General features: G+C 46.0%; 1 protein-coding gene across 12 annotated transcripts in view; it reads right to left on the bottom strand.

The window, feature by feature from the left end:
• Positions 1-26682, bottom strand: part of LOC135909078 (gonadotropin-releasing hormone receptor-like) — a 538207-nt gene that overhangs the window by 485053 nt on the left and 26472 nt on the right. Inside the window, exon 3 of one of the 12 annotated variants that reach the window (XR_011511341.1) lies at positions 1013-1164. The exons of the other annotated variants lie outside the window; for them this stretch is intronic. The gene's annotated coding sequence lies outside the window, so the exon portion shown is untranslated. Of the gene's footprint in view, positions 1-1012; positions 1165-26682 lie in introns of those variants that run through there. 12 annotated transcript variants of the gene reach the window in all.

A 26682-nucleotide genomic window follows, 5' to 3' on the forward strand; every position in this document is an offset into this window, starting at 1 on the left:
ATGTTGCGTCCCACTTGAACTCCATCATCGCCTTCATAGTCGCGTCCCTCTATTATTTGTTACAGCCTCTTATAGAAAGCCCACTGTCGCTCCTTGTAATGTTCCTCATTGTTAAATTGCGTCGCGTACTAGCTAAGCAGCATTCTGTTTTTAATGTGCTCGTTTTACGTTCGCGAGTGATCCATTTTATCGTGCAACATTTAGTGGAATTATAAATCACGACGCCTTCGCATACGTGTGTCAATAAAACGGTAGCATAGTTGCAAATTAGCACTCTGCCTATCGTTTTTCATGTTTTTAACAGTTCTCTTAATTTGCAATGTTCTGGAAACAGTCGAAAGGCATACGTTAGAGGATGAGTAAAACAGTGAATTTACTATAAAAAAAATTATCGTCAGGAAGGCTAACATAGAAATCAACTAATGGCATGAAGACAGAAGGATGTAGTTTAGGCAAACCTATACATGTACTTCCCACCATGTTCCAAGCAATATTAGCTGCCACACTGTCAAGCATGCGCACGCCATGCATACACGCAGACAATAAAGCAGCAGAACTTTTGATGGGACACTGTTTTGCCGCCTCTGGCTCAAAGTAGGACTAAGAAGGGCTTAATTTTTCCTCAATGAAATTGGTGGCACACCTACATGCGACCCTTGTGGAAGCGAAAAAAAGAAAACTATTCAACACCTTTCGTGCTTTTGTAGCCGGTACAACGTCGAGCGCAAAGCCCAATGGCTGGCTCGATTCAAGGCTATATTCAGAAATGGAAGATGTGTTCGCGCAATAGCGTTCCTTCTCTCCCCTACCCCTCTGTTTTTTTCGTTCCTTTAGTTTCTTATCCCGGTGCAGGGTATCAAACCATATGCATCTCTGGTTAGCCTCCGTGCCTTTTCCCTCTTCTGCCTCTCCGTAGCACCATATTTGCTTCTATTTTGTGTGTGAAAGCTTAGTCATTTGGATAACCGACTGGTGAGAGCGCAACTGCGAAGCACTGACGCCAGCCACACGCTATGGGCAACCCGTAACTTCGACTGAGGCGCGAAGCCGGAGCGAAAGTTCGGCTCTTTTATTCGCGAGACATTCCAGCGCGCCACGGCCGCTGTACACATCAGCCTGTCGCCGCAGCGTCATTTTCCGCTTCCGTGAGCTTTTCAATCATCGCTGAAATGAACAAAGGAAAAGTAAAAAAAAAGGAAATTAGCTTTGCGCGAACAATTGAATGTTGTGTTTTCCACGACAGCGCAACACTTTGCCGTGCAAATACAGAAGAAAATATCCTTTTATCATTTGTTTTTCTAGAAAGTGGTTAGTTCTATCACCGAGTTAAGCGGTGGGACGAGGGGGGGGGGTGGGGCAGTTTTGTCTGCGCGCACCGCTGTATAGCTTATTCTTTTTTATTTCTCGAATTATTAACGAAAGCGTGGCCAACGTTTGGTGGGACACCCTGTATATGTATAGCAGCGAGCTGAACAAAGGAAAAGATGCTGTTCGAGCCGCTCGGTGGTAGACAGAAACGAACTTTTCAAAGACAGCATGAAAGCTCCCTAATATGATTAACCTATTTACTTTCCTTTTATCCCGTACACTGCGTGGCGCATTTTATCATTTTATGGCAATTCAAGACTGCAAAGCTATTCTTGTACCGCGAAATGGCAGATTTCTTTTATCATCTACTTATTGCAAATTCCAACGCTTCTGGTAGCTGTTCCTACCATCAGAATGTCCAAAGCTTAAAGTACGCCTGCTGCAACAATTAACTAGGAACTCGGCCGTAAACTAAGACTGCAGCTGGCTACCACTCTCGAGTTGAACCATCCTCCCCAGCAACGTATAGTGAATATGAAAAGCTCGTCAGGGATGAGGCAGAAGCCATGGAACGAGCTCCTCTACAAAGGCGTTAAAATAGACGCGCCACACTTTTTTAAATGTACGCCTCCCACACTGCAACGTGCTGTCAAGACAGTGCTAAATGATATTGTACGCAAATGTAAAAGATGAATTAGCAGATGCACAGTGCTCAAAAATTAAAACGGGAAGAATTACAAAACTGCTCCAATATTTTGTATTGTTTACAGGCTACCTTTTATTCGAAACCGCGGCTTAATTCAGACGCCAAAACACGCACTTAGGACTACTATATGGCTACAAACAGCTGCAGAGCGGTTGCAAGTCGCACTTCCGTGAAATTATGCGTAAGAGACGTTCGGTGCCGTTCCGGTTTTAATTTTTGAGCGCTGTACACCCTTTCCTGTGCTCGAACCTTTCACGCTGAAGTTTAAGCACATGTGCCGACATAGTCACAAACATACAACATGCACCAGGAGGACAGCTGGTTGTGGAGACAGAGCCCTTCATCCCGGAAGCAGCTCTAACTGTGGCGCGGGTGATCTCGTGTGAGGTGACAGCTTTAGTGAGCGCACAGAGACCCTGAAAGAATGGGGTGAATGGCGGGAGGTAATTCGTCTATGCGACAGCAATTTCTTCCTGTTTTAGGAAAAGTCTTTGAGCTTTTCGAGGTTTGCCGAATCAAATTAGTAATCATTACTCGACGTTTATATTACGTGCGCACTTAAAATCATGGCACCCTCCCACATCTCGGTTATCAGTGATGAAGGCTGGCTGTGTTCCGGAAACTACGGTACGTGAAACTCGTAGGAAGTAAAGGCAATGTTTCTCAAAACAAGAAACGCCGCAAGTTATCTTCCGCACCCAAAGAAAACGAAACATATAGGGTATGAGGGTGTGAGCAATTTCTTACTTCGTGCGCATATATTACTAACCAGAGCAGCATTCCGGGCAATTTGGTAATCCATTACTTAAATGATATTGTGCGACAAAAAAATAACGACACAGACGTGAGAGAAGATGACACACCAAGCGCAAACTTTCAACTAAGTTTATGGTGCCACTGCGTCGATTTTATACATGGGAAGCAGCATACACCGCGCATGCGCTTACAAGAAAATGAAGTGCGAATTCATGTAACATAGTTACGAGTCATGTGATGCCGCCTCCAAGAAACTTAGTTATTTTTCTGTGAGAGCCATAGACGGGAAGCTAACACACTTATCACCCAATTACGCGATCATCTGCGCTTCAGATATTTCACGGATGAGCTGCGTGCTGCCACGTGAAACAATCGTGCATTGATCCTCAAGAGGTTTGCATCCATGACCGCGACAGTGGATCGCCAAGAAACCACCAGAGCCGTTTTTTACATTGTTGGTGTGTTCGCGGAGCCGATTATTGAAGCAACGCTCAGTTTGTCCGATATATTTCTTCCCACATGAAAGCGGGAGGTTGTACACCATGCACCCGGTGGACCCGCTCGACAAACTTTTTGCGGTGATGCTTTCTGCACTTATAGGAAGGGACCACATTTGGATCCGTCAGCCTGCAAAGCCGGCCGAGCTTGTTAGGAGCAGAAAAAAACAACTCTTACATTCGCCCTTTGGGCCATCTATTTCAAGTTATGCGATATCCCGTGCATGTAAGGTATGACACTTACTTTAGGGCGTATGCCTTGAGGAGCATCGGCAACTGACTTCTGCGTGCTGGATCGCGCTTCTCTTAAAATGCGTTCCGCGACAGACACTAGCACCACCCTAGGATATCCAGCCAAGGCGAAACGTAGAGTTTGCTTTTCAAAGCTTAAGTCCACTACATGACAGCAAGACTTGCTGAGGGCATTCTTGAAGCACAAACTGATAATGGCCCACTTAACAAGCTTAGATTGTGTGGACGTATACGGCAGAAGTGGCTTGTTGGCTCGCGGATCATACGACCAACACGTGTGGCTGTCCTGAAAGCTCAGGCGAAGATCACGGAAACGAAGAGACCTATCTACCGGTAGATGCCGGGAGCAGAAATATACGGTCATAGATACAGCATGGATGCTAAGAACAAAGCGCAAGGCACTCGTCGATTGTTATCGATTTCTGGCCGTGTTTAGTGTTTTTATTATCTTTTTTCTTTTTGTCTTTGTTGTTTTGCCACCTATGATCTTGAGATTGCTGGCCCTATCTGTGGCCAAATATCTTATATTTCCCATTTAAAAAAGAAGTCGGTGAATAAGGTAAAAATACTCTGTGTCGGTGCTCGCTTCAACGTTGGATCATTTCGGGCTCCATCTTGGAGGCGCAGGCGTAAGGGATTTATTTCCGCTCCATCAACGGTCGGGTCTCTCAATCCCCGTGCTAGCATGGGGCATTTCGTGAGGTGCCTCCATTTCCTTTCTTCAGGAATGCGTGTGTATGTGAGGGGGGGGGGGGGGGGGGGCACATGATAATTTCTATATATCTACAAGGCCCAGCTTTTTCTGACGCATAAGTTACAGTCAACGTGTTTTGTTCGTAAATCCATGTGAAATATGATGGCAGCCCTTACGTTCACGCGTGTCTAGGCGCAAAGTTTCGCATAGAAATATTCTTATACAGTGACCTCAATATGAAGAGGTTAGTTCTTGTAATGCAGGATACCTGCTGTGATTCACATAACCAGGTGCACGACAGTACAAGTCTGCGAGCGGTGTACTTAACGACATGATATTGTAGCGCAAAAAAATCTAAAAAAGAAAGATTAACAGCGACGGGCAGAGCAAAAAAAAGAAACAGATGGTGCTACACCTACTGCTGTTTATTAGGCTCAAAGCTTGCTGCATACAGGGTGCTTTTCTTTAGCTGGAAGCTGGAAGATTTCTTTATGGCGCGAAGAGAAGCAAGAGGGGACTATTTCTTTACATCGATGCCGACGCAACTTACGAGATTGGGATCCACGTACAAAATCTGGCTGCACCAAATTGTTTAAAGATTGCCTATGGCTGATAGCGCAATTCTAACCCTTTATCTAAATTACTCGATGCGGCGGCCGTTACTTCTACGAGAAATTAAAACTTTCAATTAAATAACATAATATAATTGCGCTAATTAACGCTTTATTTTTTATTTTACGCCACATATTTCAATCTACTAATTATAGCCGCTGAGTTCGCACGGGGTACCCACTTGGAGCGAATTCTCTGGACAGCACTAGTTCGGAGATATTAATTTTCAAGTGTCCTACGAAATGCATTGGCGTTCCAGTTACTTTTTTAATAAAGCGCTGTTTTATGCATAGAAGCACAAAAGTAACTGGATCACCAATGCATTTCGACTGACACCGAAAATTAGTACCTCAGAACTGGTTCTGTCCAGAGAATTGGTTCCAAGTGGATACACCATGCGAACTCAGCGGCTATAATTCGTAGATTGAAATATCTCGCGTGAAATAATTAAATAAAAGGTTAATTTCCGTAATTACGTTAATTATTCAATTGAACATTGTGATTTATCGCGGTTGTAATGGCTTCCTCATCGAGTATTCTAGATCAATTAAGGGTTAGAATTGTGCTATCTGCCATAGACAATATTTAAAAATTGGGTGCAGCTAAAAAAAATACACCTGTATACATCTCGCACACACTCTCGACACCTGGGGGCTGCACACAGCAACTGACAAGTCGTGTTGTTTGCGACAAACCTAGGAATTTCATTTCCGCATCATATAAGGAAACAGATATTTGACTAACACAACATTGACCATTGATATGAATAGAATACGCCTGTAGCAGTTTCCGCGCAGTTTTATCTCTGCTACTACCCAGGATCCTCACCTCAGAAAAACGTGGCTCACAGCAGCACAATCTGCAATGCACAGAAAGAGGCGGGCTCATATCCCTGTTTATAAATTGTTGGCATGTTCTCTCATTCAGTCGTTCGCACAACGGCCGGTCTGCCCGACCTATGTTTTTCCGCAACCTAGCGGTACCAGGTAGATCACTGCAGTGGTACTTTGCACGTAGACTTATGCGTGCTAGACATAGGATGTTTGCACCGCACATCCCGTGATTCGGGGGCATAGGTGAGCCAGTTTGTTTGCGGCGAAAAACACAAGTACCCCCACCAGTTCGCCACCTTCTTGAGGTTGTGGCTCACATTGTGGAAACAAGGTACTACCTGTACCTTCTTCGGGAAGCCTGCTCACATCTCTCACCCACCTTGGGATTATTTGTACGCTTGAGCTTCTGCAGCAAGGTTTCTGCCACCGAGGTGATAACCGAACAAGGGAATCCGGTATTCAAAAGCCGCTGGACATGATATCCGCAACTAGACTCGCGCTCGTGAACAACGACCTTCTAAGCGCTCACCCTAAACAAAGCGTCACGATACCTCTTTTGTTTTAGAGCTGGTACCGCGACGCAGCCCCAGCTCTAGGTGAAACAAAGCTCTTACTAGAATTTTTTGGTCAGGCATACAAGTGAAAATATTACGGCACAAAAATAATGAGGTATAAAGAATACACAACGACAGTGCGGTCGTCAAGTACCAACTTCGTCATGCTAAATCGATGCACTACAATAGGCGTGTAAAAAAGAGCCAGTGTCACCAGTTGGCAGCTGAGGCCCGTCCGGTCGACGTGTGTTCTTTTGTCCTTGCTTTATCGTGCCGTAATACTTGCACCTGTAGGCGAAGAGGTGGCGCGAAGAGAAGCAAGGGGGGACTATTTCTTCACATCGATGCCGACGCAACTTACGAGATCGGGATCCACATACAAAATCTGGCTGGCGTAATCACAGAGCCCACGATGACAGGCTTTTAGCGAGGGAGTCGATCGGAAGGAAGCGCTATTGGCTGACAGCCTGATAAGCAACGCCATTTCGTCTTTGCTGGCCAGTTTGCTTCATCAGAGCCCTCCCCGGCTGCTCTTTGCTATCATTGGTTGGCGCTGCGAAGAAGGTTCCGGATTGGGCCATGCAGAACTCTGGACCGTCTTATCGGCAAGTCAATACGTGAAAAAGAGTGAGGCGTCGAGAAGTTTGCGATATAGGGGAGGGATGGCAGAGTGTGAGGGTGCCTGCAAGATGACAAGATGTTGCTACCCTCAAAGTGTACGGGGACTTTATTGCCTCACAGAGGAGGACTGAGGCTTTCGGTGGCCACGTCCTCTCAGTTCCGACGCAGAAGCCGTCAGCTTTATCGAAACACGTAAAACTTCTTTTGTCCCGCTTAGCTGAGAGGGTCCGGAGGCTACGCAGGGTTCCGTAATCGCGCGGCGTGGCATTCTAGAGCATCTGTCAGCAAAAGAAATAAAAACTAAAGAAGGAAAATGCTAAAGAAGACAACACTATACCTTATACCTGGTTCCTTATTTCCTTATTATCGTTTCTCGTTACCCCGGTTTTGTCCTTGAACGTCACGCGCTGTGAAGCCAGTTGGATCCACGTCTAGCCTGACTGCCTCCTCTCATTTCTGCTGCCTGTTACGCACCGGCGGATTCCTCTTATTTCTTCTGCCTCTCCGTAAAGCGACTTCCGAAACTGTGCACGTGATATCAAAGTGAACGATCCGGTTTGCCTTCGAATCTGCAGCGCCTAGCCGTAACTCTGCACAGGGTTGTTCGCGTCGGTAGCTGTATCTTTGTCGTGCTCTCGCTCCGTGCTAGCGTTGGCGTGGCCACGCCCGCAGTAACGCCGAACAAAGAAGAACTCGTAAAACAGCACTGCGTAGAGAACAGGGCTCACGCATTTCCACCAGAATGCGGTGGTTTGTTGACGCCACTTTCGCGGAAAGCTGAATGAAAACGGCGCCGGACCGCCTTGCGATGACGGCCGGCGTAAATCTTGAAACGACGCCTTCTTTACTCGGTAAAAGTTCCGCGACGCAAGGACGAAGGCGCGCCATATGGTGACCGCTTTACGTTCAAAAAATAAAGAAATAGAATAGGACAGCGCCACCTACGAGTACAGCAACACTAGCCGTGCACACCAGGAAGGCTGTAAACGAAATTCCTTGAGTGTCGGTCTGCGCAGCTGAAAATATATACGCGGCGGACGACTCAAGCTCGGATTACGTTATTAAGTGTGGTCTACTGTTACAAATAATACTAACATGCGGCTCTGACTTTGCTGACTGCAAGTGCCGGCAAAAGCTATGTTTATCCTTTTAACGACCATTGACGAGACCTTATAGTGAGTGCTATTTTAATCCAAGCCACACGGTATGTATAAAGGTGCCAGTGTAACCAACCACAAGTCACCTGCTGCAAAGCCGGCCGATTGTATGCCTGGCACATGGGAAAAAGTCACCCATGCTCCAACGTGTGCTAAGTGCCGTTGTGAAGAGATCATCGGTCATGTCCTTTTGCCACGGCTCTCGCTTCAATAAACAACGCCAGACTCACCGGTGTGACTAGCATAAACTGCACGATCGGCCGTTTACAGAAGCAAAGGTCTTGGGATCCTGGCGTCACAACTCATCAGCCCAGAAACCCACCCGGCTCTCCTGCAGTACCTGAAGGTGGCAGGGTTGAGCGCACGAATTTATATACGTCGCACCTGGCTTTGCGCATGGGAAAGTACGACCAAGGCTCGTGTCTTCTCTCTCTCTCTCTCTCTCTCTCTCTCTCTCTCTCTCTCTCTCTCTCTCTCTCTCTCTCTCTCTCTCTCTCTTCTTCACCCCCACCTCCCCCTCCCGCAATGTAGGGTAGCAAACTGAAAAGTCACGTTAATCGCTCTGGTTTTCCTTCTTTCCTTCCCCTCTGTATATCTCTCATCCATGCTCCATATGCTCGTGTGTTTCCTGCAAGGCACACGCGAGGAAGATGACATCTGTGTGTACAGCACACAACATTACGAGAGTGCTACAGCGTTTGCACTGCACTCTAAACATAACGCAGGGACGGTCCCCGCCGGTGCCTATACGAAGTTACGAGGTGTAGGGTCTCAAACATGCACGTGTTTTGGAAACAAGAGAACGACCACGCACAGTGAAAAGAATCACAAGGACATTTATTGCACCTCTCATACGCCATTGCTGGCTAGGCGAAGTACCACCAATAAGAAATAACAATGGGCGCTGACGAATAAAAAAGTCCCCTTCACCAGCGAATATGTTCGCCCACATTATGGACACCAAGGCCTAATCGTTAGCGTCTACAGCCACGCGAACGGTGGAGTGTTATGCCCCTGTTTCACGGGCGACCTTAACCACGGTTATCGCTAAACCCGGTTAGCGCAGTTGAACGATCGTGTTCGTCCATCCCGGTGTCCCTTTCGGGAGTCTTCCGCGGGACGGTCCTGTGAAGCGTGCGGGCGGGCGCGCGAAACGTCCGCGCACCCAGCCGATCCCAAACAAAAGAAGAAGGACCTACCCCATTTAGCGTCGGAGTAACAACGCCGTTAGGGGGCGTTAGCAGTGCAACACTCATGCCATCTATCGTACTATTCGGCAACCGCCGACCGCCTCCGGTGCATCGCTACGCGGGGAAGGCGGATTACAGTAGACGCGAGCGCCATGCAAGGAAAACATCAGGGTAAGCGTGAGAGTCGAACGTCTTCACAGAAGAAAAAAAAAACAAGGCCGAGCTGGAATGAACGTAGAAGCAAATACAGATCGAACAAACAAAAAGCGAAAGCTTGGTGTGGAAGCAATAAAATACTCACTTTGGTGTTCATTTTTGTTGTCGCTAAGATTTGTCTCGGTGTACAAATTAACGGGAAACAAAGGCACATGTCGAAAAAATACTAGTAATAGCAGATTAGATTTGCAAACTCAATTTCGTCGGAACTATGGAACGATCGCTCTTCAGCCGTTGCTGGATATAATCGTAGAGCTCAGCCATCGCGTTGAGATTTTGCATTTTATTGCACCCGCGGATATTGCATTTTCGAAGGCAGAGCATTCGCTTTGGAATATCATGCAATTTAATGCCCGCTGTACGACTCAAGACGTGATATTTAACGGTTCTTTCTTTTTTTTTTCATGTTAGCTCAGGGGAGAGAATCCGGTCATATTAATAATGTAGGCGACCCCGCGAAACACAGACGAGAAATTTTGATAAGAAACCACTTCCGCTAAAGGGAAATCTAATACGAGCGTGTCTTCTTAGTGTGTGCTTGATAGACAAGAAAAATGTTAATTCCATGCACACACACAAGAAAAGTATTTTATAAGATGAGGTGCACGTTGAGAATTTCACGAGAGATGGGCATATCAAAATAAAAATTTCATAAAATGAACAAATACAGAAGGAAAGTGCATTATGAGGGGACCTTCCCTTGAGGTATATTTTATCTTTGGTATATTGACATAACAAGCGTTGTCTGAGAAGTTTGAGGATTTCACAACCTTGCTCCCTTGCAGCCATTATAGATGATAGCTGCATGTTTATACGTGTGTTTTATGCCAAATTTTTCTATACGCGTAAGGAATCTGCATTGCAATGACCCACTGGATTGGACTGCACAGGCGTGCAAGAAAAAAAATAAACACTGCGTTCTTATGGCAAGAACGAAAAACAAAATGAATGCATTTAACCCACGAAGAGGAACACGGTCATCTTGGAAAAGCTTGCTGGCTGGCGCTGTGACGGATTACATGCGCAAGTGTCGACAGCTTCCGCCCGAAGTGCTCAATTTAGGGCATACAAGACGATGATAACGACGAGAGGTAGACAGTATGTGTGTGAGTGTGTGTGAGAGTGTGTGTGTGTGTGTGTGTGCGTGTCCGCCTACACCTCGTCATTGTAGGGTAACAAACTAGATTGTTCCTTCTGTTCGATCTTCCCCTCTCTCTCTCTCTCTCTCTCTCTCTCTCTCTTGTGGATGCCGCCATAAGTAGGCGAGCTTGCTTCCGTTTTTTTTGTATAGCACCGTCAGGATATCTTTGTGCACGCACTGCCAGTGCTTTCTATCATTCTCACATTACCATGCTTCAATGCGAGCGCGTTCTCTGTCGTTTTCTCTTGTTGGCTCGCTGCTACTCCATTTCGCTGCTGAATCGACAGAAAAACCTCATTCCAAACCTGACGGAGAATGTGCTACACACCTTGGCAATTGCGGCAATGCACTATATAGGAATGGTTAAAATTATTCAAGATAAGAAAATGAACCAACTGACTGGCAGGTTACGCCGACGTGATAAAGAGGTGGTGTACGTGGGACGCCTGAGGCTGAAGCCAACGTTTCGTCACCTTAAAGCTCGAGGTTGGCTAGTTCGAACGTTTGCATGTTGTCAGTACTTTGGCGCAATGTCGCACGTAACCAATTTCACACCGTATTAGCATCCTTCTTCCAATGCCGGGAAGACTTGGTCCTTCAATATACCTTTCTTAGTGCAGTACACAGCCCGTAACTTAAGGTACGAAAGCAGACAGTACGTAAATTACTTTTGAGGCAATTGCCCAGAGCGAATGTGAGCTGTTTAGGAACTTGCAGGTGCGATTGATTGACGGCTATTTACTCCTCAAAGCAACAAAGGACACCGTAGCGGAGGGCGCCAGAATAGTTTTGACTATCCGGTGTTTTTTTTGGGTCTACTGAAATTATAGTACACTGGCGTGTTTTGCATTCTCCCTCCATTTGTGTGTGGTGGCCTCTGTCGAAAATCGAGCTTGCGACCTGATGCTCGGCAAAATAAGTTACTGCTGCGTTTAGGAATAGAGATCGTATCCTTGATATCTAAAAGCTGTTGTGGTTCAGTTTTGGATTGTCTGAACCCACTGCAATATCTCGTTCAGTTTTGTATCAGCATGAATCGTCCATTTTAGTGTCCAATGTCGAATATTTTTGTCCTTTTTGAATTCTGCCTGTCCTACTTGATACGCGCACGACAAACTGCCTTAAAATATTTAGACATGAGGGAAAGCTTCGTTAACAAAGTATAACTCGGCAATCAGCACTCGAATACAACGAGAAATTATTGAGACTTGGAACATTCCCTTGAAATAAATATGGTTTGCGAGACAAATGCTTGTACGTATTGCACCTCTTAAAAGATGAGGGGGGCATCGTCGGCACGAGACCACCACCAGGCACCTTACTGAGATGTGGAGAGCTTCGCGGCCGGAACGAAGCGTCCCTTCTCCGCCGGCCAAGAGGGGAAAACGCGCTCTCCGGTCGCTCAAGGTTGCGCGGACATAGTATACTAACTCTAGCGTCCAGGAAAAGCTTAAACAGGTGCGAGGGCGGCACGCATAGCGTGGGAAGCTAGCCGCCAGAATAGCTATCTCAAGGACTCCTGCTGACGAGGGCGAAATACCTTCGTGTAATTATAATAACCCTAATAGGACTACTTTCAATAGGACTACTTGGACCGCACTCGGTCGGCAGTATGTAATAAATAAGTAGCAACTATATATATATATATATATATATATATATATATATATATATATATATATATATATATATATATATATATATATATATATATATATATATATATATATATATATACATCCTTACTAACAGCAAGAGAGAGTGAAAGACAAATAAAAGTAAAGACGGGGAGGTTAACTAGACGAGAGCTTCGGTTGGCTACTCTGTACTGGAGAAGGGAAAGAGGTATGAAAGATGAAACAAAAGAAAGAAAAGAGGAAAGAAGAGGAGTGATCGGCAGCTTGATGCTGGTACGAGAAGCAACAATAGAAAGTAAATGTTTGGAGCCTTACTTTGGCAAAGCCTTACTTTAGCTTTGAAGGTCATTTCGAGTTGTCTCGACCACTGCAATACTATGAATCACGATGGCATAAGATATGGTAGGGTGTGATCATTGTATACACAGAATGACAAGAAGGCTAAAGAAAAGCGTTGCCATCATAAATAACCTTATGAGCCTTTCTGTGCCGACTTTTTCTTTCTTTCATTCTTTTTTCACAGGTACGCGACTGTGTGCAGCAGAAAAAATCACACTAATCGTGATCCTTCAGAGCTGCATTCAGCTTAATTTCAGCAAATAAGATGAATTTCGATTACTTTTTTCAGCACCTGAAAAATTACTTTCTGGCTGCCTCGAACGCCGCCCTATACCGCTCTATAGTGTACGTGGTCTGTTCATGCTCGTCTCTCTTTCTCTCTCTCTATCTCCCCCTTCCCCTCGCTTTCTCGTTTTATCCCCCTTAACCCCTCCCTCCCCCCCCCATACACACAGGGTATCCAACCGGAACTACCTGTGGTTAACCTCATTGCCTTTCTATGCATCCTTTTCTCTCTCTTTACTTCTACCATTGTTTGTGCTATTCTGCAACAATACTAAATCACTTTTTTGTTTTTCCTTCAGCCGTCAACTTAGGGTATCTCTGGCGACTTCGGCATCAGGAAAGTGCAGTGGTGCCCTTTCATCACTGCACTGCTCCAAGCATTACCAAAAAGAGCAGCGTATCGGTCCGCTGCTAGCGTGGGTCATTTGGCGTTTGAATCTTCAGCTTCCGACCTGAACAGCGGTTTCTCTTTTAGTGCAGTGAACCTTGACCAAACCAGTTCAGCCCAAGATCCGCAAGGCGAAGGCAGAATCACGAAAGAATCGGTGGTCTTTTACTTCGGGGCAACATAACGCGATGCAGTCATTATCGCAGCGGAAAGCTTAGTAGTTTAAGAAAGATTCATCCTGGTCAGAGAATCGATCATGGAAACTGTCATCTGACCCAATCGATTTTACTTCGAGCAGAGCTGACCAGGAGCATTAGACTCGACTGCACTGTGTAGTTGCGCTACGTTGATATGGAACGTAGATCATATTTTGCAGTGAACATAGTAACTCACAAGATAACGTTTGATTGTGTTTGCGAGCTTTCAGTCCCATATGTTTTAAGTATCGTGGCGTAGGACGGGAATGAATCCAATAGGAATTCGAATGCAAACATCACTTACAATACGTGCACAGAAAGAGGGACCAAAAGAATGACGAAGACAAGCGCTGACTTCCATCTGATTTTCATTTTGAGTAACACGCATATATACGAAGATACCAAGACAAAAGCGCCCCTCCCCCCCTCAAGAACAAAACCGGCATGAGTATGCATTCAAAATTTAAAGGAACCATGACCTCCTCCTTAAGATGGATGAGCGTGCACGTGCGACCTCAGGAAAGCAAGTTCTTTATTTGTTAATGCAATTGACGGCTTACTAAGCGAGTCACCTTCAGCGATCGCTCCTGCTTCAATGGTGTCTACTGTTTCCGTTAAGATGCCTAGCTAAGATAGTGGTGTTTTTTCAAACAGTGGAATACAGCCGCATTGTACGCGATGGACACGTAGAAACCCTTCCCGCTCTTTGCGCACTTTATTGCTATGTTCTTGCAATCTAAGATTTAGACATCTACCTGTCTGTCCTTCATAAGACCAACCGCATTTCAGGAGTATCTTCTAAGCTAGACCTTTCGAACAATCTGTATCGCTTTTTTTTCTGTTATTGATGCTGTACGACCTACGTTCCTTCGGAGCAGGATTAGTTCTAACGCAAAGCTGTGCAAGTTTTTTAGGTGCAGAGAAAACAACATCGATTCCTGCTCTCTGTCGTATTTTCTTAAATTTGTAAGAGATACCATGAACGTACATCCCGTACGTTCAGTTGTTTTGTTTCTTCGATCATGTAGCTGAGGCTCAATGCTGTGAGGATCAATGCTTAACCTACTACGCAACGTCTCTGAGAGTGAGACAATACCCTGCTGCCCTCAACCGAGTGGTCTGCGAACTGAAACTAAGTTCTATTAAATGGTAGCAGGATTCTTTTGGCGTATTATGCAAGCAAACATGAACGATACCTCTCTTAATCAGTTTTGAATGGGCGGATGCATAGGATAATAGCGGCTTATCGGCAGGTGGCTCATACATCCAGCACACATGTTGCCGGGCAAAGGATGATTGCAGGTCTAAAAACCTAAGGGCTCCCTTCTCCGGAAGTTCATGTGCGAGTGAAAGCAGAGCTAAGCATTCTTCGAACAGAACCAACGTTTAACGAACAGAGGCCGCAGCACAGCTGTCCTCACAATTAAGCAGACTCATAAAAATTATCCACAAAACGAAAGGCTTTTTTTAAATTTTTGTATTGCCCAGCCATCACATGACGTTCCTGTCTAGGCAAGCCAAAAATAAATCGCGATACAAGGGAGCGATACAAGACCCCATACATTTCCCGCCTTTTTAAAGGAAAAAAATTCCATTCCATTCGGCGAAGGTTGAGGAAAGGTAAAGTCGGAGCAAATCTATAAAATCTTAAACAGACACACCGCATTCATTTTGGGTCACAACAGCGTTAACAACTTCAAGCTGCCGACACTTTCAGAATCGTGCTCCACTAATGTTTGTACGAAATCTGATGTGGATACCGCTGTAGAGGGTAGATTCATTCATTCATTCATTCACACTGCGCAACCATTATAGGTCCATGCAGGAGTGAACATACAAAGCATATTTTCCTGCAGAAGGCAATAGTACATGGCACATATGGACTACACAAAGAAAAGCACTAAAGGGAATTAGAGCACAGACTCATCGTTCTTCATGCAACAATGCAAACAGCATACTGCACACTGATCCTGAGACAAATAGTCAGACCTCTCTCTCTAGTTTATTAAGAAAAGCATCTAACAGACTTTAACAATATTACTTGGTGACCTATTCTACCTCTTCATGGATCTTGGGCGAAATACCAACACTTTAGAATATCACAACGAGTAAAAAAATGTCGTGTGCGCTTATCATGACGGCTTTTGGTAGAGCCGGGAGAAGCTGGCTTCATGTGCTTTGGTTTGTTGATTCTCATGCTTCCATGATAAAATAAACACAAGAAATTCAATGGAGCCCAATTATTGCTTTTGTTTTCCTTTTTTTGGTTTTCAATATGGGCTCTTCTTTTTCCTTGCCCGAAAACACGCGGGATTTCTGAACACTCACGTTGCGATAGTTTACACCCCTCCCCCGACCCTCTTCTGAAGCGATCACTTCATTTCTTTTTTGGGCGAATCAGAGCCACGTCATCCCTTTAGCCCACAGCTACAAAAACAGTATTAGATGGAGCGGCGTTGATGATAGCACCTGATGCCAGTGGGTAAACATTTCGCTATAATGAAGCTCTGTGGTCAGTAGGTGCCGCCGCGCTCCCTTACAGACTCGCGATCAATTCATCAATCTTGTTCCGAACGCGCTGCTGCCACTGAGAGGGATACTCCCCAAAGTTGACTCTTCCGTGTTGGGCCTAATGCAACATTCGTGTATGCAGGGGAACAAAATTCCGACACGAGATATCGCCAGCGCGTGCTTCACGTTTTCTTTTTTTTTTTCATTTTCGGGCATGTGACTACACATATAGTATTTTATCACTTTCAAGAAGGGTCCCTATGCCAAAGGAGCCTTCGCAACTTGACAGAAAAGCGCCACCAGAATCGATTAAATGCCGTTTAATGTTGTCTCCCCGGACATTAACGCATACAAGCAAGAAATTCTATATATATTCTCTTGATTCTCTCGACGTAGGGTACAAGCTTGGCTTTGGATACCATCGGGTCAGCCTAGCAGGCTTATCGCGGACATACACGAGCCATGTCAGTAGTTCCGTGCAGAATTACGCAGGCCTGAGGCATCCAATGTTATGACTGCTGGAGGCCACCAGAAGTATTGTATTGTGATAAGAAACCTACTGATTAACTATCGCATTACTGCACAGCGTTCGAAAAGTGTCTAAAAAGTTACTCGTTCTTTTCTCTCTCATTTCCTTCTGAAAAGAAGTTCGTGAATATTACACATGGCGGACTACAAGATCGACCGCATAAAAAGAATTGATGTGATCCTTTTAGGGTCCATATCCTAGTTCACGGCCTCTTTTTTTTCTTTTTACTTACGGTTCTCCCATTGCTAAAGCACCTGAAATTATCGCAATCACACGGCATGTTTAAAATACAGAAGCCTTTTGTTTAAGCCTTCTATCTACACTTCGTACATAGGTTATTTTTTTCTCGCACCTGGAAGTAATCGACGCCTCTTCCTAAGTTTACAAGCAGCTTGTTCTGACCCCTCAGAATCTGATCTATTTATACGCTTTGTCATTCTTATACCACCTTCATTGTTTCAATCGTGTTTATAGAAGTCACCAATTAAACAGAAGCGATACTGCTTGTTTTCTATCAAGGCTTCTTTGCAAGGAGCGAAAACGACAGGGAGTACCACAACCACAAGTTAGGGCCCGGATAATGTAAAAATATAACTTCAATGCTATTCCTTTTCATCAGTGTCCAGAGGCATGGCGCATCATCCACGTGATCACCAAGATCAACAGGCCATGAATGGTATATGATAAGAACGAAAAAAAAAACGATCCGAAAGGAAGCCTCCCTGGCCTATATTCCACGCGATAACACATCCATAGCTCCTCTTTGAATATTCAGTAACAGAAGCTACGCATCTAGTAGAATCTTTCCCGCAAAAGAGTTTTTTTTTAAGGGATTCATTCTTTGAAAGCCTGAGATGACACTACGGAGGAAGGAAACTAAGGAGAGGCCCTACCCCCTCCGCGCGCTAGGAGAAAAGTGTGGCGGAAATGACGTAGTAGGTTCTCATTTTTTTGCTGCTTTTTTTTTGCTGTTTGGCCATGCCTTTTGGGCCACAATGGCGGCGTTGTTCTGATTTTGAGCGCTCACACGTGTTGCTCTGGTAGGTTTCGTGCCGTGGCAAAGGCGCTGTGTGGGCGGGTTTGCGTTAGTCACCGTGTCTTGTCGCGCTGTGTTATGCTATGTTCAGACTACGTTCGTAAGGCGCCGATTTTTCGTAACATACGTAAGCGGAAGCGCAACAAGCGTATGCGTCTAGTTCAGACTGCGAACGTAAAGGTACCAACGTGCGCAATTCTCGCAAAAATCGTGGGTGAGAGTGTTGAAGGGTCGGCAACATTTACGACTGTTATGTTACGACCGTTGCGACACAGCCAATGACCGATAAGCTTTCGGCTTTCAACAACCGGTGACGACACTTCCGTCCTCCCGTCTGCAGACAGCTCCGGGCGCGGGAAGTGCCATTCCGCCATTCCGTGCGCACGATTGGCTGTGTTCGTGAAAATTTTTGCAGTGCGCCTTGCGAGACTGTTTTCAGTTCATCTGGTTTATCCGCCGAGGAAATCGATGGCCGCAGATGCGTGCTCCGAACTTCGATGAGTGGTCTCATTAGGTTTTCAAGGAAGCGGAACTGCTGGGGCGACATGCGCATGATGTTATGAAACATCGCAGCGTCACCAACTCGGAGCTTGGCGAAAAGGTTGTGAAAATCGCCGTCCGCGGCCCTGTCGAGAAATACTTGCCGCACCCAAACCCTTCTGCGTCGCCTTCGTCGTCTTTGGGCGATTGAATACATGACTATAAGTTTGTTTTGAGCGTGAATTTCTTCGATCTCGGCCAGCGCTCGCATGTTGGCAGGAGCCATATTGGACCGCTGGTGACGTCCATTCTGCAGCTCCAAATTTGATTGGCCTGTTGTAAAAGCCGTAATTTAAGCAGCAGTAAATGTGAACAAAGGTGCCGGCTTAACTGCCGTAATGTTTTTTACAGCCGTTACGTTCGATACGCCAAAAGAGCTGTTACGCGCGTTACGACCGTAGTGTGAACATAGCATTACCTGCACCGTGCTCTGCCGGATGTTGCGCGAGCGCGCGCGCTCCGCGCGCGAAACCACGCGCAGCGCGGCGTGGTTTCGGTAAACAAGAGAGGAGGGTGGCACAAAAGGCGGAGCATCGCCATGAGCAACGCCAACTTCCGGCTTCACTTTTGCTTCACAAAGAGTGACGTCAGGGCCTCTCCTTAGTTTCCTTCCTCCGTGGATGACACCAACCGGCATCACCTCTACCAACTCGCCCATATTTACAAACTTGCGCACACACATATATGAACGATCCAATTGTGGCCTCTGCTCACGCGCTAGCCAATCAGCGCAGCTTGCGTGTTAAAAAACACGCATATGTCTGTTTTGTGCCTTATAGCAGCACAGCTGCGCCGTTGACAAGCAATGTAGCCAAAGGTGAAGTGATTGAGACACAAGTGTTCGAATAAAGACTTACATACTGGGCAATTCCGCATAACTGTCGGAGTAGTGACTCTGGCTTGTGTCAAGCAACTCGAACGAACGAAAAGTTTTCTCAGCTCGAGCCCTGCATAACTCGAAACTAAGTACGCGCCTTGCCGGCATTCTCCCGGCTGAAGTGACAAGTATTTCACTTGTGTTGCTTACACACGCACACACGTGAACGCGTCCACAGGCACGCATGCGCGCAGAGACATACAGAAAGAAACGGACACACAAAAGAAAAAAAAAACTATACTAAGGTCGCTTACGCTGTACGCGTTCAAACGAAAATTAACTTCGGCCCAAGACAGAGCTAGCCACTGCGCCCTTACATATTATGTCTCAGTGTTCAAAGCTAACAAAAAAAAAGATAGCCCCTGCTGCATTCTTGGAATCTCTAACTTACATTCCGCGCATTTTATTTCTCCCTGTGTACGGTTAGACAAAAGGTGCGTATACCCGTGCTCTTAGGCAGAATGCTTGGCTGCCCAACGCACATTCACGGTTTACGCGGCTTTCAGTGTAACCCAGGCCTGGTCTACTTCACGACAGCCTTGCTGTATAGTCCTTGGCAAAACTCTACGCGCAAGGCACGCATTTAGGGCTCTGCGCCGAATCAGCACTAATCAGATTTATTCGCATGGCTCGCGAGTATACATACAGTTTGTAAAGCACCGACAGAACAGCTGACGGGGCCGCATGGTTAACCTTCCCTGCGGCTCTTTGTTTACTCGATGCCCGCGAAGAAACCTGCAGTATACGGAGGTAAAGCAGCTACGGGCTTAACGCATGCAAGCAAACTGGGTGGGCGGTTGCGAACACAGCACCGATGAATCAGACTGTTGCTTTTTCACTCCGGCTCAGCGAAGAACATTTTAGAAGGCTCGAGTTAAGAATCGAGTTACGGAAGTAACTTTTTGGTTATGAGCGCTATTTGTAAAGTACGTAAGCGGGAACCTGTCTGAAGTCGTATGCACGCCAAAGTTTGGGCAGGTTGGTCACGCAGTTTATATGTGCTGAAGCTACTGTTCTCGTGCTTGTACGGGCTCGTTTTGACTAATGCTGGAACCAGTCGCACTGCTAGTTTTATTAACACAACTAATCACGCTTGCAGCAAATTAAAGCCTGCAAGAACAGACTAAAGAAACGTACCGCTGGTTGCCCAAGCACTGCGCTATAGACTTGTGCATGTTTTCTCACCGGGTGCATATTACGAGTCTAAGTGAGCAACATTATTTGTTTACGGAATCTCGGCGCCAACAGTGGCATGCGACAACAGTACTGCTAGGATACCACCAGCAAAGTATCCATCACACCGCTTTTAAAGGCAGCTACCGTTCTTCGCAAAAAATTCTGAACCAGACACTTGGTGAGTTCCAGATATTAGACTAGCGATTGTAAAAGGTGCAGAAATTACGCTTGTCTAAAACCCAAGCCGAGGTATGGTTGTAAGGCACGTCGATGTGATGTAAAGTTCACGCGGTATCAGGTTGTGTTTGTCAAGATTAAATTCAGCACTGATGGCGCTCGCTCGAAAAGAATGCAGCACTATCCTGATTGCAAGGAATATGAATGCCAACAAAGAAGCCATAAAAGCTGCAATTTTATCATCATTTCGTATACTATAAGTGCAAAATAAAGGCTGTTTGTCACGCGCAAGGGTATCATGCGAGAGCCATGCTCTCGACAGCTACGCTATAACGCGATGCTGGACGCTGCTAATTTTCCCGTAACGAGCTTCCGTCATCAGAGAAGAAGCGCCACAAAGGGAAGAAAGAGCTGCCACTCCAGGGGAGGCCAAGATGACGCGAAGGGCTCATGGACGTTTCCAGGAAAAGAAAGGCGCCCCGAACTGGTGCCTGCCCTATACTGAGAAACAGTAGAAAAGACCAGAGGCGCTATAACGTGAAACTATTTCAAACTTTTCTATTCCAATTCTACAATCGGCCCACCGCGATTGACCAAAAACTTTTTTGGACCACCCACACTTCACCTGTCTGTCACGCGACATCACGAAAACTGCGATAACTCCCCATCTGATATGACGTGTACACACTGATTATGCATAATTTGACCAAGCAAAACAAAAATAGTTATTTCTGAGTCAACGTCTTTTTGCCATTAGCCCTCGGCTATTGGTCAAAAGTTTTCGGGCTGCACCCACTTCACCTGCCGCTCATGCGACGTCACAAAATCGCAAAAGCTTACCGCGTCAAAGTGACGCGTACGCGTTAAATATGCATTAATATGCCGAACAAAACTGAATTATCTTCTGAATAGCCACAGGCTGCCCCGTTCCGAAAGGAATAAGAGATGGCTGTCGCCGATCGCTCCGGCACTGGCTACTCGCCCCTGCCGGAGACCATGGGTTTATTTGAGTGCAATAAAGCTTTTTGCGTGGCCGTGTAACGTTTTCGAGAACTTTTGGCACGTTTACGACCTCGTTCAGCCAGTTCTTCTTTGCTGAGGATCCGTTTTAGCGTCGTTCTTAAGCTTCCGTTGCATGCCGCCACGATTGTCGATGAGCCACCGCTAGCTAAGTAAAAGAAAGTGGACCAATCGCAGACGCCGGCACCACCCTCTTCATCCGGTTATCGACATTCAGTGCAGTGGCTCGGCCCCATCGAATCCCTCTCCACTTGAGCATGCTCCTCGCCTCTTGTGATCCAATTACATAAGACAAGCCGCTGAGTGTAGGCAATGCTATTCGTTTTTTCAAGCAAACAAAAGTGACCTCCTATGAAGGAGGGGAGCGTTTGATTAGTTTGTTCAGACAAACACGCGGGTGACCGCCCGATGCTTGCGTCGGCGGTTAACGCAGATGTGACATCAGGAGATTGGAATAAAAACATATCGGAATAGTTTTACGTTATACGACCCCAGTTGGGAATAACAGATCCCTTCTCCCATTCCCACGGCCAGACCCTTTCTCCACCTTTGGGCCCGGTGGGACTTGGTGGGGCCGCCAGTCCAATATTCAGTCCGCAACAGTGTTGTTTGCGATTCTTGGTTGGCTACAACCCTGGTGGTTTGTGACCTGTGCGCGATTGGCTACCGCCAGGAGGGAGGGTTGGAACAGCGGTGCTTTAATGACGGTGCAGAGAGAAAACAAACCGCTCGGGGCAAGGGAAACGAGGCTTATCCAGATGCTCTTTGCTAAACACTTGACTTTTTTTTTCAGTTTTTCCTATTCAACGATGTAGATAAGTTTTGTTGAAGCGCCAGTAAACCTGTTCGTTTTCGATTGCCCAACTTCCGGCCTTCTCATTTCTTCAACCCAAAGCCTCCACCACGCTACCATATGAAGCCGGGTTCGAGATAACCTAGCGCCGCAACACCATCCCTTCGTTCTCCCCGCTGCTCGGAAAGCCAGTTTCCCTCCCCTTAGAGGTGATTAGCCTCTGCTCCTTGTTGGTATCGAAGCAGCTTCCCCGGCTAAGACGCTTCTACAGCCAATCTGCAAACCTGTTTTTACTTTTGAATAAAAGTCAGTTTACTCTCCATTCTCAAGCTGTCAAAATGTGTATTACTCACCTCCGCTATGGTGGCTCTAGCCACCATACCTCCGCCTAACCGAACTCCCAACAACACTTTCAATCGATGGACTGCCCACACGACTCAGCTTACGCCGTGCCAATCGTGCATGCCGCAGTCAAGGGGCGCACTATCAGCTCACACCTGGGACCTTTGTATGACAGAGAGGTTGGCACTAGTGATGCTCGCCAGCAACATAACAGCCAGCCAGCTGCTCCCGTCTCTCTCTCTCTCTCTCTCTCTCTCTCTCTCTCTCTCTCTCTCTCTCTCTCTCGGTAAAGTCGCCCTATCTACGCGACCCAAGCGAAAATCGAATCACGCTTTGTTTTTGTCCATTTGCTGCACGCTTCGCTAAAAGCACGGGTGTAGATATTGGTTTCAGAGACGAGGCCCTCACGGCGCCCGCAACTGCGATCAACGGAGCCATATATAAGCTCCATCGCTTTCGGCCGCTACGATCAATCTTGCATGCGCATCACCCAGCGCTGTCCTGACTCTCCCTTTGTGGGGTCGCGATATCGCCCCCCTCCCCCTCCCCCATTAGCACCCCCCCCCCCCCCGATGCCCAACTCGAACCTCATCTCGACAAATAAAATAAAGTAATGGTATGGCTTTGCATGAAGCATTAACGCTCAATGATGTGGGTAACGCTTACTCCAGCGGGTGGGCCATTCGAGGAAAGGTGAATAAATTCTTGCAAAAGTAGCGGCACTTTGCGTACTGCTGCGACGGCAGGAAAGCGCTTGACTGATGTTGCCGGGGTTCAACTGCTGCTCAGGCGAGGGCGGCGCTTTCCTCGTGGAGAGGACGCGAGCTGTCAGGGCGTGATACAGAACGCTTCACGAGGTTTTCCTTCACGAACACGCAACACAATATTTCAGATCGGAACGCTTGCAGAATGATGCAAACGTGGTTGTGCCATAGAACCTCGGAAAGTTCGGTCAGCAGACAGGAGGCAGTCTCTCTGCCCACCCGTTTTAACTTAATCTCGGGTGCTCTCCTGAGGCCTCCGTTCGCCGCTACTATTTCTACTTTCGCATGCTGAATAGTCTTCTCACAATGCACATGCGCGCTGCGGTGAAGCGTACTAAACCACATTCGCCATAATAGAACGCATATGCGGCCCTTGCCTCACGGACTTCGTCATTCTCGCTCAAGCGGCCGGCGGCCGCAGTTGGCAGCTTACTTCTGGCACATATCAATTCTGGAACAATAATAAGGAACATTTGCGAAGTTCCGCACACGAATAAAAGAAGGCATAGAAGGTAGTAAATGGACGTTCACAGAAGCACACAGTTCCGTAAACAAGTCTCAGCGAAGGAAACTTAGCACCGTTTCTTTCCCCTACAATTTATATGTCATGTCATTGGATGGCCCAATAGGAGCATGCTTTTGGTCGATAACGTTATCGGCTTCCCTCGTCAGTGGGCAATACTGCAGAAGCAGCGACAGGATGCTTAATCGCGTCTTGTTTTTCGGCCAGGTACGTTGCTTTAAACACGCCCATTGTTTGTGACCAGGTGATCGTTGTTTGCTGCTGCTCTGTTGCCCACAGAGCTTTTTCTCTTGTTTTATGCATGCACTGCACTGGGCAAATCGGCGTGGCCTTAGCGGTGACGTATAATTAAATCCCGGTCCTACGAGAAATAATAATAATATTTGGGGTTTTACGTGCCAAAACCACTTTCTGATTATGAGGCACGCCGTAGTGGAGGACTCCGGAAATTTGGACCACCTGGGGTTCTTTAACGTGCACCTAAATCTAAGCACACGGGTGTTTTCGCATTTCGCCCCCATCGAAATGCGGCCGCCGTGGCCGGGATTCGATCCCGCGACCTCGTGCTCAGCAGCCCAACACCATAGCCACTGAGCAACCACGGCGGGTCCTACGAGAAAGACGACTCGTAACATCTGTAACTCAGACGAAACTTAGGGCTCATCTGAACCTGATATAATTGATAATTACTCGAATAATATTTCCTGAATGGTGACCAAACTATTCGCTGGGCAGAAAATGATGGCTCGTGACATCGCTGACTTCAAGGTTTTCCAGCAAAATGTTAACAAGCCTTTCTACGCTCTGAAATCCCGTGTGGCCACCCTCGAAAATACTACCGCTGATCCTAGAGTCTTGTTTGATCATTCTGGTTCTGATGTACGCTCTTTATCTCAGGCCGTTTCGGAACTAATAAAAAGAATGATGACCTTGAAAATCGCTCCGGACGCAAGAATATAATTTCGCATGGACTTGTTGTACATAATGCTGAAAACACACACACGCTTTTGTCTAATGCACGCCAGTTTTTCGCATAGAAACTTCAAATTGAATGCCCGCCCATCGAACGCTGCCATAGAATAGATACCAAAAGTGAAGGTAGATCGCGCCCAATTATATTACGAGTATCAGACTTCAAGAACAAAGTAGAAGTAACGAAAATTGCCTCAAAGCATAAAGGAACAAAAGTTTACATTACTGAAGATTTCTTGCCTAATGTACGTGTCATTCGCAACAAGCAATGGGCAGCAACCTCTTCGTTTCCGGACCATGACTCTGTGGTGAGGTCGCATTATGACCACGTTTTTATAAATGGTGTCCGCTACAGGTAGAATGATACAGCTATTGCCTTAGTTGACGATTCTGGTCTCGCTGCAAACGCTGTAGTGAATAATTTCAGTCTTTCTGAAGGCTTACCAAGCACTCTCCCGGCTACGTCGTATTCACATTGACATATCTGCGACTCTTACAAGCTTACTTTCTTGAATTTTAATTGCAAGGAGTCTAGTAAATAAGTTCCCACTGTTTCTTTTCCTGGTAGCCTCCTATTCCCATCATTTTTATTTATTTTATTTACAAATACTGCTGTCTCAGTTTCTGAGACATAGCAGGAGTAAGTACAGAATAATAATAATAATAATAAATACAATTTCAAGTACTTTTAACAAAATTCACCAGAATACTAGAAAACATTACCAGAATACATAATTACGCAATTCTTTTTTCAAAATCCTCAGTACCGAGTCTGCGCAGAGACCCATCAAGTTTGTTCCATAAATCCACCGTCCGCGGAAAGAAGGAAAACTTAAAAGAATCAAGATTCGCCCTGAAGGGCACAATGTTCAGGGGATCAGAACGTCGAGTACAGCGTGCAGAAGCTGCAACAAAAGAAATCGGCGTCAGAACACTCAAGCCGGTGTGAACTATCTTATGAAGAAGGATAACGCGATCAGAATTACGCCGATGTTCGAGAGATTGCAACGTTAAAACGTGTGCATGCGAAGTAGGTGAGAATTGCCGGTCATAGCGACAAAAAATGAACCTGATTGCTTTTTTTTTGGACAGATTCTAACATAGCTATGTCGTGCTTGAGGTGAGGTGACCAAACAACCGATGCATATTCTAGTATGGGCCTGACCAAAGTTTTGTACGCAGTCAATTTGCATTCTCTTGTTGAGTTGCTTAACGTGCGCTGGAGATACCAAAGTTTTCGACGAGCCTTATCGCAGATTATTTCAACATGCTTGCGCCATTTTAAATTTGACGCTAGAGTTACACCGAGGTACTTAAACTCCGTAACATGTATTAGACCGACCCCGCCATTAGTATAAGTAAAAGATAGGGGCTGTTTCTTGTTTGAAAAGGTCATTGCTACAGTCTTCTTTAAGTTAATAGACATTTGCCAGGTTTCACTCCAGTTACAAAACAATGAAAAAACGTTATTTAGCGCAACCTGATCATGAGCATCAGAGATGGTGTTGTAGATTACGCAGTCGTCTGCATACATTCTAAGTTTAACTTGAGTATCGCCAATGATTTCTGCTACGTCATTTATGAAAATAATGAACAAAAGCGGCCCCAGCACTGGTGTCATTGGTGTCACCGAAACCTGGCTTCACGATCACATCTATGACTCTGAAATCGCTCCAACTGGTTATGTAGCAGTCCGATCAGACCCCAAAACTGGCAAGAGAGGTGGTGTCGCCCTTTCTTTTCAAATCTTACTTGAAGTTTTTAGTTATCTGTCCTCCAGCAGATCTTGACTCTGTTTGGTGTAAATTGTACCCAGGTAATACAAAAATCGTAGTCTCGGTTTCTACAATCCACCTGCCTCCTCACCCGATAACATTTTCCTTCTCGCTGATTATATCAACACGCACAGTTTTCATGTATTTAGTTTAATTCTAATGGGTGACCTTAACATACCAGATATTCACTGGCCCTCACTATCGCATCGCAGTTCTATAGGTAGCGAACTAATTAACTTTTCTTTATCTTTTGGGCTTACACAA

This window comes from Dermacentor albipictus, chromosome 1 (genome assembly GCF_038994185.2).
Source record: "Dermacentor albipictus isolate Rhodes 1998 colony chromosome 1, USDA_Dalb.pri_finalv2, whole genome shotgun sequence".
NCBI lineage: Eukaryota > Metazoa > Arthropoda > Arachnida > Ixodida > Ixodidae > Dermacentor > Dermacentor albipictus.